The sequence below is a fragment of the Lutra lutra genome, chromosome 9 (genome assembly GCF_902655055.1).
Source record: "Lutra lutra chromosome 9, mLutLut1.2, whole genome shotgun sequence".
Lineage (NCBI taxonomy): Eukaryota > Metazoa > Chordata > Mammalia > Carnivora > Mustelidae > Lutra > Lutra lutra.
Window position 1 is genome coordinate 108,319,410 of NC_062286.1, and position 11,334 is coordinate 108,330,743.

The following is an 11,334-nucleotide window of genomic DNA, read 5'->3' on the forward strand; positions in this document are numbered from 1 at the left end:
TTGTGATATATGTCAAATAAATAAATAAATAAAATATATTTTTTTAAATCCAGATACCTTGTCCCTATCTAGACCCAATTAAGGCAGTCTTTATGGGTAGAGGACAGGTACCTGTGGGGTTTTTTTTTTTTTTGCTGCTTTTTGATGTTCTCTAGTTGATTCCAAAATACACCCAAGGTCGGGAATGGCAAGCTCCTTTTAGTCAATATTGTACTAAACTTCACAGCAACTTTTGATATTGGCTCCTCCCCGTTCTTGGGAAGCAGTGAGCTTGGCTTCCATGACTCCACACTCTCTTGTTTTCCTCTTTTCTTCCAATTCCTCTGTTTTTCTCTTTCATTCTCATCTCTTCTAGATTTCTACATTATGGAAATTTTCCAACTTCAGAGGGGGAAACCTAACACAACCAACGTTTAGATAAAAATGAAAATTGTTCTCTCTTCTGCTGATCTTCCTCCCCACCCCAAAGCCTAAAAAAGATGAACTTTTTTGGACGTATTGATTTTGAAAATGACGTAGAAAAAAAAAAAATTAAGAACATTCTGTTCTAACCAAGATGATTTCCATAAGTAGAAAGGAGATCTAGAAAAGCCCCAAATCAATTACTGTGTTCGAATCGATGAGTACATCTTAACATTTTTTTTTTGGTCAGACTCTTCTCCCCAAATGGCTTAGAGAATATCATCTGTTCTTGGTTTTTTTTTTTTCTGTGCATTCCTACTCACACATATCCAATGAAGAAAAGCCTGAGGCGAGGTGCTCGCATTTGCATCATAAAGCACAGGGCACATTTCGAAATTGGCACCTCAAGGGCAACATCAGTGCTACAGCACACATCAATCTGCTGACGTGTGGTCTAGGCAGTGTTCTTAGCCTAACAGTTCCGCCTCCCACCCTGCCTTCCAAAAAAGAAATGCTCTTGCCAAATCATGTGTAGAGTTTTTGAGACCACTTACTCCCTGCTTATGTGCAATTCCTTCACTTCTTCAGAATGATAATAACACTTTTTTTAAAACATTTTATTTATTTATTTAACAGACAGATGACAAGCAGGCAGAGAGAGAGGGAGGAAGCAGGCTCCCTGCCGAGCAGAAAGCCTGATGTGGGGCGATCCCAGGACCCCGAGACCATGACCTGAGCCGAAGGCAGAAGCTTTAATCTACTGAGCCACCCAGGCACCCCGATAATAACACTTTTTATGCATCCTGGAGCCTGGGGTGGAACTGAGACCCTGATAGGAGGGCGATGGAGTAAGGGGGAGCCCCTAACCAGTGGGCACTGATGAGAAGCAGCCCTTTAGAATGTTGGGTCCCCGATGTTGGGTCCCACAATAATGGGTCCGTGATTAAAGGAGTGAGACTGATACAAGAGAAGGTCAAGCAAAGCTTTATTTTGCGCCAAGCATCGAGAATCAAACCAACCAGCCGGGGCCATGCCTCTTACAGAAAGCATGACCCCTCCCTGCCTCACGGACTAACTTTTATAGATCCAAGGCCATGTGGTTGAGCCTGGCCACACACAGGTGGTCAATGAGATTGCAATACACAGAGAAAGCTGCACAGTCATGCTAGATCACACACGGGTGGCCAATTGTACTACAATTCACCCCATAGTAGCTATTTGAATTAGCCTATCACCTTAGTCAGAATGGGTGCTGAAAAGGCACCCCAAGGGCGGGGCCCATACTCCTTGGTAGCTGGACTCATCCCTGCATTTGGGCTGTTATCTCCATCTGACCTGACCCACCCTTGTATTTGGGCTTTGTTACCTGGTACTGGTTTTCCTGACTTGCTTTTAAATAAGTTCCCCTGGGCGGGCAGAGTCAATTTAAGTTTTACTGCATAAACAACAAAATGGCTCTTCAACCAAGGTGGGTCCGCTCTAGCTAAATAGAAAAAGACCAGCTCCAGACAAAAAGCTATGAAGGGCAAAAGGGAGAGCTGATGTGGTCCCACAGAAAGAAACAAAGGAAGCGGAAGAAACAGGCGCAGGAACTCAGGAGTGTAACTGTTAGGTCCATTATTAAATGAAACGAGACTGAGACAAAGTGAGTTATTTAAAGCTTTATTTTATGAAAAGTATTAGAAGTTAGACTGATCGGACAGGGGAATGAGACTGAGACAAGGTGAAAGTTATGCAAAGCTCTATTCTATGCTAAGCATTAGAAGTCAGACTGACCGGCCAGGGCCGTCTCCGAAGAGAGCGACCACCCCCGGCTTACAGGCTCAAGAATTGACTGACTGACCGGTCAGGGCCGCCTCTGAAGAGGGCGACCCCTCCCCATCTTACAGACTGCCTTTTATAGAGCAAAAGTCTGGCCACACATAGGTGGCCAATGAGATTGTAGTCACGTTTGGTCATCCACAGGTGGCCAATTGAATTACAATTTACCCTTTAGTAGCTGTTTGAACTAACCTATTACTCTGGTCAGAACTGGTGCTCAAGGTTGGCGCCCAAAAGGCGGAGTTTACATTCTTCGGTGGTTAGGGAGACACTATGTGTACTTTTACAGATTGGATGTCTCCACCTGGCCCGACTCGTCCTTGTATTCTGGGCTCTGTTATCAGGAACTGGCCAACCTGGCCTTGTATTCTGGGCTCTGTTATTAGGAACAAGCTGACCATATTTTACTGGCTTCCCAGACTTGCTTCTAAGTAAGTTTCTCTCGGGGGAGAGGGGCAGGGTCAGTTTAAGTTTTACTGCCCAAACAACAAAATGGCTTTTAACCAAGATGGAGTCGCTCTGGCTAAATAGGTCCTTACATAACCATCAGGGATGAATTAGCATCAGAAGGAACCTCTCTCCAGGGAACTAGGCACTAAGGAGGTACATGCATGACTTTTAGTTGCTTACCATGACTCATTTTAAAATAACTTAAGTGTAGTTTTCCTTGCATTTTCAATATGGTAGGAATATCCCTTCAGAGATTGACAAGACAACCAGATGGATTTGGGGAAGTAATTGATTTCTATTTAATTCTGCTGATTCTTCCCTCACCCTAGACATTTCCTTCACTTTAGTAACACCATTTTCTGGTACTTTTCGATATCCTTTGAAGGGCGGTTCTTTTTGTATGAAGGCTCTCCACACCAACCAATTTAATCAAAAAGAGAACGTGATGGCCCAGGAAGGTTAGAATCTGCAGGGGTGGACCTAGCGAGACTGCTCAAAACCCTTGAGAAAGTGTGTCTCTTTCCTGAGCTTGTGGGCACTCACTCTCCAGCTCCCTGACTCCTTCAGCTCTGCTTAAACTCGTGTGAGCTCTGGTCTCAGCCAGAACGTCCCCACCACATGGCACAATGACCACCCACAGCTCCAGGCACACAACCCGTTAGAATCCCAAATGAAGAGAGGTACTCTCTCCCAGTCAGTTCAGTAAAAACCCCGGTTGGGTTCTCCATGGTTTGGGCCTCTTCCTCCACCCAGCTTCTGTTTCTGTTCTCATTATACTGCCTTTGTTTCATTTCTTGGAGCCTATCTGCCCTGCAAAATGCTGTTCCTTCCGTCAGACTCTTCCCTTCCATCAAGACCAACTGAATTGCTTACTCCTCCTTCAGATCACGGCTAAAATGGCATTTCATCAGTGTGAAGTCCCCTGATTTTGTAGGGACTCTGTGACTTTACATGTGTCCTCAGGACAGGGTAGCTTGCAGCGGTGCAAGGTTACCTCAATAAACAGGTGTCTGGGCCCATAGTTAATTATCTTTTTTTTTTTTTAAGATTTTATTTATTTATTAGAGAGAGTGCCCATGAGCAGGATGATGTGGGGAGGCAGAGGGAGAAGCAGATTCTTCACTGAGTCGGGAGCCCGATGTGGGCTTGGGGCTTGATCCCTGGACCCCGAGATCATGACCTGAGCCAAAGGCAGATGCTTAACATACTGAGTTACCCAGGAGTCCCTGGGCCCCCAGTTATCTTAATAGTGTATAAGCTGGAGATGAAGTGTGTCCTACCTATCCTAATAACTAAGAAAGGCCTTGGGGTGGAAGAGTGCTATGCCTGGAACCTTAGAGCCAACTCTGATTCCTTATGCTCTGTCTTGCTGTAGTGTACTCTCTAACTAGATTAAAACCTTATGTAAGCATTGGTGAGGATGTGGAGAAAGGGGAACGCTCTTGTGCTGTTGCTGGGAATGCAAACTGGTGCAGCCACTCTGGGAAACAGTATGGAGGTTCCTCAAGAAGTTAAAAATAAAACTACCTTAAGAAGCAGCAATCACCCTGCTAGGTATTTTCTCAAACAATTAAAAAATATGCAAATTCAAGGGGATACATGCACCCTGATGCTTAGAGCAGCATTATCTACAATAGCCAAATTATGGAAACAGCCCAAGTGCCCATCGATTGATGAATAGATAAAGGTGTGATCTATATCCATAATGGGAATATGAACCCTAAAAAAGAATGAAATCTTGCCATTTGCAACGGCATGGAGGGATCTAGAGAGTATAATGCTAAGGAAAATAAGATAAAGACGAACACCATATGATTTCACTCATGTGAAATTTAAGAAACAAAACAAATGAGCAAAGGGGGAAAAAGAGAAGCAAACCAAGAAACAGACTCTTAACTATAGAGAACAAACTGATGGTTATGGGGGGGGGGGGGTGAAAGAGGTGACCAGGATTAAGGGTATACTTAGCACAATGAGCACTGTGTAACATAGAGAATTGTTGAATCACTATATTGTATATCTGAAACTAACATTACACTGTATGTTAACTGGAGCTTAAATTTTATTTTTTTTAAAGATTTTATTTATTTGACAGACAGAAATCACAAGTAGGCAGAGAGGCAGGCCATGGGTGGGGGGAGAAGGCTCCCTGCCAAGCAGAGACCCCGATGCGGAGCTCAATCCCAGAACCCCGGGAACACGACCCGAGCCAAAGGCAGAGGCCCCAACCCACTGAGCCATTTTACAAACTCCTTAACTGGAGTTTAAAAAAGAAAAATTTACATGAGTATACCCTATGGAATCTTGTCTTAATGATAATCATTAATTATCCAAACTTGTGCGATAGTCACAGATGGATTTTGTGGTTTTTCTATTAAAATAGGTCTCTGCTACCAAGCTGGAAGCCTGATTTTTAGGGACCAAGCCTGATTTTTGGCATTTTATTTTCTTCTGACATGCCATCGTGCCTGATACATGGCGAGCCAGGATCCAACCAGGGAAACAGAAAACACTCTGAGTTCTTACAGAAGGGAGGGTAATGCAAGGATTTGGTGATACAGCTGGTAGAAGAGGCTGAGTGAGTCAGCCTGGATATTAACAAGCCGGCATCATCCCCAAGCTGGAGGGACAGATGGAAGGGGTGGTGCTACCGGAGTCCAGGGTCCAGGTTCACCTGGTGGAAGCTGGAACCATGGTGGGTGGTCAGGGGAGAGCTGGTGCCATGGGGAGATGGACACAGCTATTACACAGTAGCTGCCTAAGGCAAGGAGAGAACCAGAGAACTAGCCTGGCTTCTCCTCTCCCTCCTCTCTTCTCCCATCTTTTTACCAGTGTCTACCCTTGCCTAAATCCAGCTGGAAGCCAGGGAAGCAGAAACCTGGGTTCCTTTCCATGATACAACACATGGGCAAAGTAAGAAACAGTTCCTGGATCGTCCTTATCAGTGCTCAACAAACAGATGCTGAATGAATGAATCAGACCAAATTTTGTGCGGAAAAAGTGTTGTTGGTTGATTCAAAATTCTAATGGAACCAGTCTTGAAAGGTCTAGTTCTACAACAAAAATGCACATGTTACAGAGAACAAAGATCCCTCGGTAGGGCAGAATCTGGAGAAGCATAGTCAGCCTGGCTGCTGTTGTTTCATGATAATTCTATCACTGACCAATCCTCCTTCTGGCCAACACTCTTCTTTCCCTAGCTAACCAATATGTTGCTTTAGTTTGGGATCCATTCAGACGTATGAGGAATACTTTGTCTCTTGTTCATTTCATTCTTCCTGTCTTAATTTCATTATATAATTTTTGGGGAGAGAATATTTATTTCTCTTATTTCCAACTTCCTTATTTTTTTTAAAGATTTTATTTATTTATTTGAGAGAGAGACAGTGAGAGAGAGCATGAGCGAGGAGAAGGTCAGAGAGAGAAGCAGACTCCCCATGGAGCTGGGAGCCCGATGCGGGACTTGATCCCTGGACTCCAGGATCATGACCTGAGCGGAAAGCAGTCGTCCAACCAACTGAGCCACCCAGGCATCCCTCCAACTTCTTTAAGAGAGGAACATCACATTGGAGCCTGCGTGTCCCAACAACAAAGAACATAATAACCTCCCAGGTTTAAGGAAATACATAGATATTTCAAACCATCTTATAAAAAAGTCACTAAAGCTGTGGAAATCAAATCATCTTTTATGTATTAGTTCTTCAAAGTCTTATTTACTGAAGATAAAAGGAAAAGACCATCATTACTAATCCTGAATAAAATACACACACATATGCATCACATAATACTCAACTATTTATCTGGGATTAAAAAAAAAATCTCCAGTAAATTCCAGAATATTAACGGACTATTCCGTTCTTCTTTATTGCCCAGATAAAATTCATGATGTAGTAACAATTGCCTAAGGACCTAAGAATGTTAACATGAGCTTATCTGATGTGCACAAATGCTTCGTCTGCCCTCATTTATAAATTCCCTCCAGGATCCATTGTTAAAGAAACACAAATCCAGGAAAAAATATACCTGCTGTACAAATATTTAGAAAATAATAGCAGTGCAGATGACTATTTACTACAAATTATAACTGTGGGCAGAAGGCATCTAAATTCTTCCCTTCCTCTCCTGTCATAGCACCTCCTCAAAAACAAACTGCAGGTTCAGTGGTTCTCTTGGGCAGCTTCATGGCTACATAGGGAATTTGCTACATTGTGAATTCAATAAAAATTGCTAAATCAACCACGCGGGACAGGGGTGGGGGTGCGGTGGCAGGGAGGTGTGTGATTCATTTGTACCAATTAGACATGACCTTCTCCTAAGCATAGGGTTTGAATGCATCTGTCTGTTTCTTACGGTTATAATTTTCAGTGATTGATGATGCTCAACTCAAGCTTGAAGAAACAGAAATGACTTTCTCCTTTTTATGTAGCCACTGAATTGGCTCTCTTTGCTGTTCTTGCTCATTCTGTATCCTTAAGAATGATTTAGACAGGGGTGCCTGGGTGGCTCAGTCAGTTAAGTGACTGCCTTCGGCTCAGGTCATGATCCCAGAGTCCTGGAACGGAGCCCCACATTGGGCTCCCTGCTCAGTGGGAAGCCTGCTTCTTCCTCTCCCATTCCCCCTGCTTGTGTTCCCTTTCTCACTGTCTCTCTCTGTCAAATAAATAATAAAATCTTTTAAAAAAATGATTTAGACAAGTCTGGAAGTTTGTAAAAATTACATCTCTTTTTAAAAGAGAATTTGTTATACAAAATGAGCCCCAAGAAATCACCGTCAGAAACATTACACCTGAACTTTGTGACCATAAACATGTCATTTATAGCAGATGCTACCAAATTCCCCTTACCAGTTGGCACGTGCATTGCTCCGTGGCTGTGGCTGGTGGCTCAGAGCTCCCCCCTTCTCTGGAGGATTGCCATTGGCTGATGGGAGCCACCTTGCATCTGTGAGGTTTCTGTCCCCACTGGCTGGCCAGTGCTGACTATGCAGAGTACAACTACCCCCTGAAGTCATGCTGAACCTAACTTTCTCTTCCTTAGGTCCTCCTCCTATTTATCAGCATCCATCATGTCCTGAAAAGTCTCTTCTGGAAGCATTCCTGCAATAAAGCATTTACATAAGAGTTTCCATCTCAAGCTCTATTTCTAAGGAGCTCAACTACAACTCTGTTTTAGTAATCTATTTTATTTCTAGAAGAAGTTGGGTTAGGCTCTAGAAGCAAAAAAAGTTAACATTTGGGCACTATAATTAATGCGGCTGGGATTAAGTGACTATTTTCATAGTGAAAGGGGTAATGTTCATCTTTCTCTGATTATCAGAAACTAGATAAAAAAAATGTCTCTGTGTTTAAATCACTTCAACTGACAGTCTGAAAGTGATTCTGCTTCAACAAACCTTTACCCTTCTGATTGTCTAGGTCTGGATCTCCATCCCTGCACCTTCTTTTGGTTTACCTTGCCCCTAGAGACTGAAGGAAGGTTAAAAACAAGTCGCTTGGGCACCTGGGTGGCTCAGTGGGTTAAGCCTCTGCCTTCGGCTCAGGTCATGATCTCAGGGTCCTGGAATCAAGCCCTGAATTGGGCTCTCTACACAGCGGGGAGCCTGCTTCTCCTTCTCTTTCTCTGCTTGCCTCTCTGCCTACTTGTGATCCCTTTCTCTCTGTCAAATAAATAAAATCTTTTAAAAAAATTTTTTTAAAAAAGTCACTTACCAAGCACTGACTGCATAGACACAAAACTAGAACCTAACAGATGTAATTCCATTTGATTCTTATGACAGTAGACTGAGGGTCAGATTATTATCCTACTTCATAGAGGATGACATTGAGAATCAAAGACCATTTGTAACTTGATCCATGGATAGGCAGCTAGTAAATGGCAGAGTGAGGATTCAAACCCAGGTCTGCTGACTACGAAAGCCTCATTTTTTTTTTTTTAAACTAACTCATAATGTATTATTGGTTTCAGAGGTACAGGTCTGTGATTCATCAGTCTTATATGACAACCAGTGCTCACTGCACCACATGCCATCCTTAATGCCCATCACCCAGTTACCCCATCCCCCACCCCCTACCCCTTCAGCAACCCTTGGTTTGTTTCCTGGGATTAAGAGTGTCTTATGGTTTGTCTCCCTCTCTGGTTTTGTCTTGTTTCATTTTTCCCTCTCTTCCCCTATGAGCCTCTGTTTTGTTTCTTAAATTCCACATATCAGCGAGATCATATGATGTCTTTCTCTGACTTATTTCACTTAGCATAACATCCTCTAGTTCTATACACGTCGTTGCAAATGGCAAGATTTTTTTTTTGATGTTGAGTAATATTCCATTGTATATATATATATATATATATATATATATATATATATATATGCCACATCTTCTTATCCATCCATCTGTCGATGGACATCTGGGCTCTTTCCATAGTTTGGCTACTGTGGACATTGCTGCTATAAACATTGGGGTGCAGGTGACCTTTCGGGTCACTACGTTTGTATCAAAAGCCACATTCTTAACCATTTTTACACAGTGTCAATTTAAAGATAAGGACATGCATGGAAGAGCGTGTTTCCTTTTTTCATCTGAGAGTATTTCCTTCTAAACATCTCCATTTCTGCAGCACTGTTGGTGTCCCTTTTCCCATAATGTACCCACTGAGAGCTTCTGCATGTTTTCCATCCACAATTCAATTCATTGAATTGCCTTGAGCACTGGAATAGCCTCACCAGTGCGTTCCCTAGACTGTAGTTAACAGATGCAGGAACCCAAAAGCCCAGTACTTTTTGCCTCCTCTCTATGGCTCTCTGTGAGTTAAAACGAAGCTTGGACTTCACCAGAAAACTCACCTTTATTTGGTTTCCTTCACTTCTCTGTCCTGCTCACCCCCTCCCCCTGTACACTCTGCTCTCCCCAGGCCTCCCTGAGAGAGTATTTTCTCAACAAATCACCTGCTCCTGAATTCCTGGCTCAGTGCCTCCCTCTGAGAGAATCATAACGAAGTCAATATACATAAAGGAATAAAACAGACAAATACTAATAAAATCACTTAGGCATTCTGGACTTCCGGATGAACTTGTCTTTTTCAAAGAAATAATTTTGTTGTTTATTGAAAAGTAATACATGCTTATTGTTAAAAAGAAGGATAGTAAATATAAGTTAAAAACAACAAAAGTCAATTCAGAATTCCAAAACCCAGAAAAACTACTATTTGAGTATTGCATATTTACAGGTCTGAAATTACATACTATTTATACTGTTTCACTTTTTAAGATATTATTTATTTATTTATTTGGGAGAGAGAGAGAGAGAGAGAGAGAGCACGAGTGGTGGCAGGATCAAAAGAAGAGGAAGAGAGACAAGCAGACTCCCTGCTGAGTGCAGAGCCCAACATGGGGTTCCATCCCAGGACCCCGAGGTCATGACCTAAGCCAAAGTCAGACGCCTACCATCTGAGCCACCCAGGTGCCCCTCTGCTGTTTTTTTCTCTTTATGTCTTTGACCTGCTGCCTTTTTATGTCAGTAAAATCTCCTCTATAAAATATTTTTTAAGCTTATGTTGGTGTTCTGTAATGTAGCTTTTGGGGGTGGTACCAAGCCTTCAGGTGATGCTGCTGGTCCATGGACCACTCCTTGATTAGTACTGATGGCTTTCTAGGGCCAACAGAGAACTCTGGCTTTGGTCTGTTTTGGTTTAGTGTTAAACTTGAAATAAACTCAGTCGTTTGACTGTTCCCTCACACAATTCCCATTCAAACATGTTGAGTCTTCAAATGATTACAAACATATATGGGGAGAGAGAATTAATAGGACTTGACATTAATACTTTCTCTCGGTGTACATTTGCAAATGGCTGAAGGTGACACAGAACACTACTGTAGATGCAAGTATTATATTCACTAGGGTGACAACAAAAAGCTAGACCTTCTGATAGGCTAGGGCTTTCCTTCTTCCTGAATAAAACCATGGGTAAGGCATTCCCCACCATATTCAAGAAATAAAATGTCCTGCAATTATTTGAGGAAACAACATATCTTATTCTCAGGAACCACCTTGAAGGGGGCTTTCACTGGCCAGATCAGGGACAATTTGAACATCAAAGTCATATTAGTAAAGAATTATAACTCATTAAGGTAAAAAGGAATGCATAAGTCCATACTTATTTAAATACATAAGTAAATGGGGAAGAAGAGATAGTTCTGTCCCAAAGTAGAAAGCCAACTAAGAAATGCAGAAAGAATGATGAAATTAGAAAATCATTATCTTATGACAGCCATCACTGTAATAACCATCTCAGGCAAAAATCATGAATGTTAAAGTTAGTAGGTGAAAATTATGGGAGTAACAGGAAATTTATATAGTTTCATAGTTTCTATTCATAAGGTAGTAAGTACAAAGGGAAAAATAACAGCTTTATAGTAGAGGAATACTACTTTACCAGATGGAGACAACTTTAACCAAGAGATTAAAGTTCACAAAGTTTACATCACATATCAACATCACATGCCTCCTGATATGATGTACTGAGAAGGGCACAATCCCACATTGGTGGTATTCCTGCCTAAAATGTATCACTTGAAGCTATCTATCTTGAGGAAACTTAAGACTTCAAAATTGAAGGTAACTAGCATGCATTCTTCTAATATATCAATGTTATAAAACACACACACAC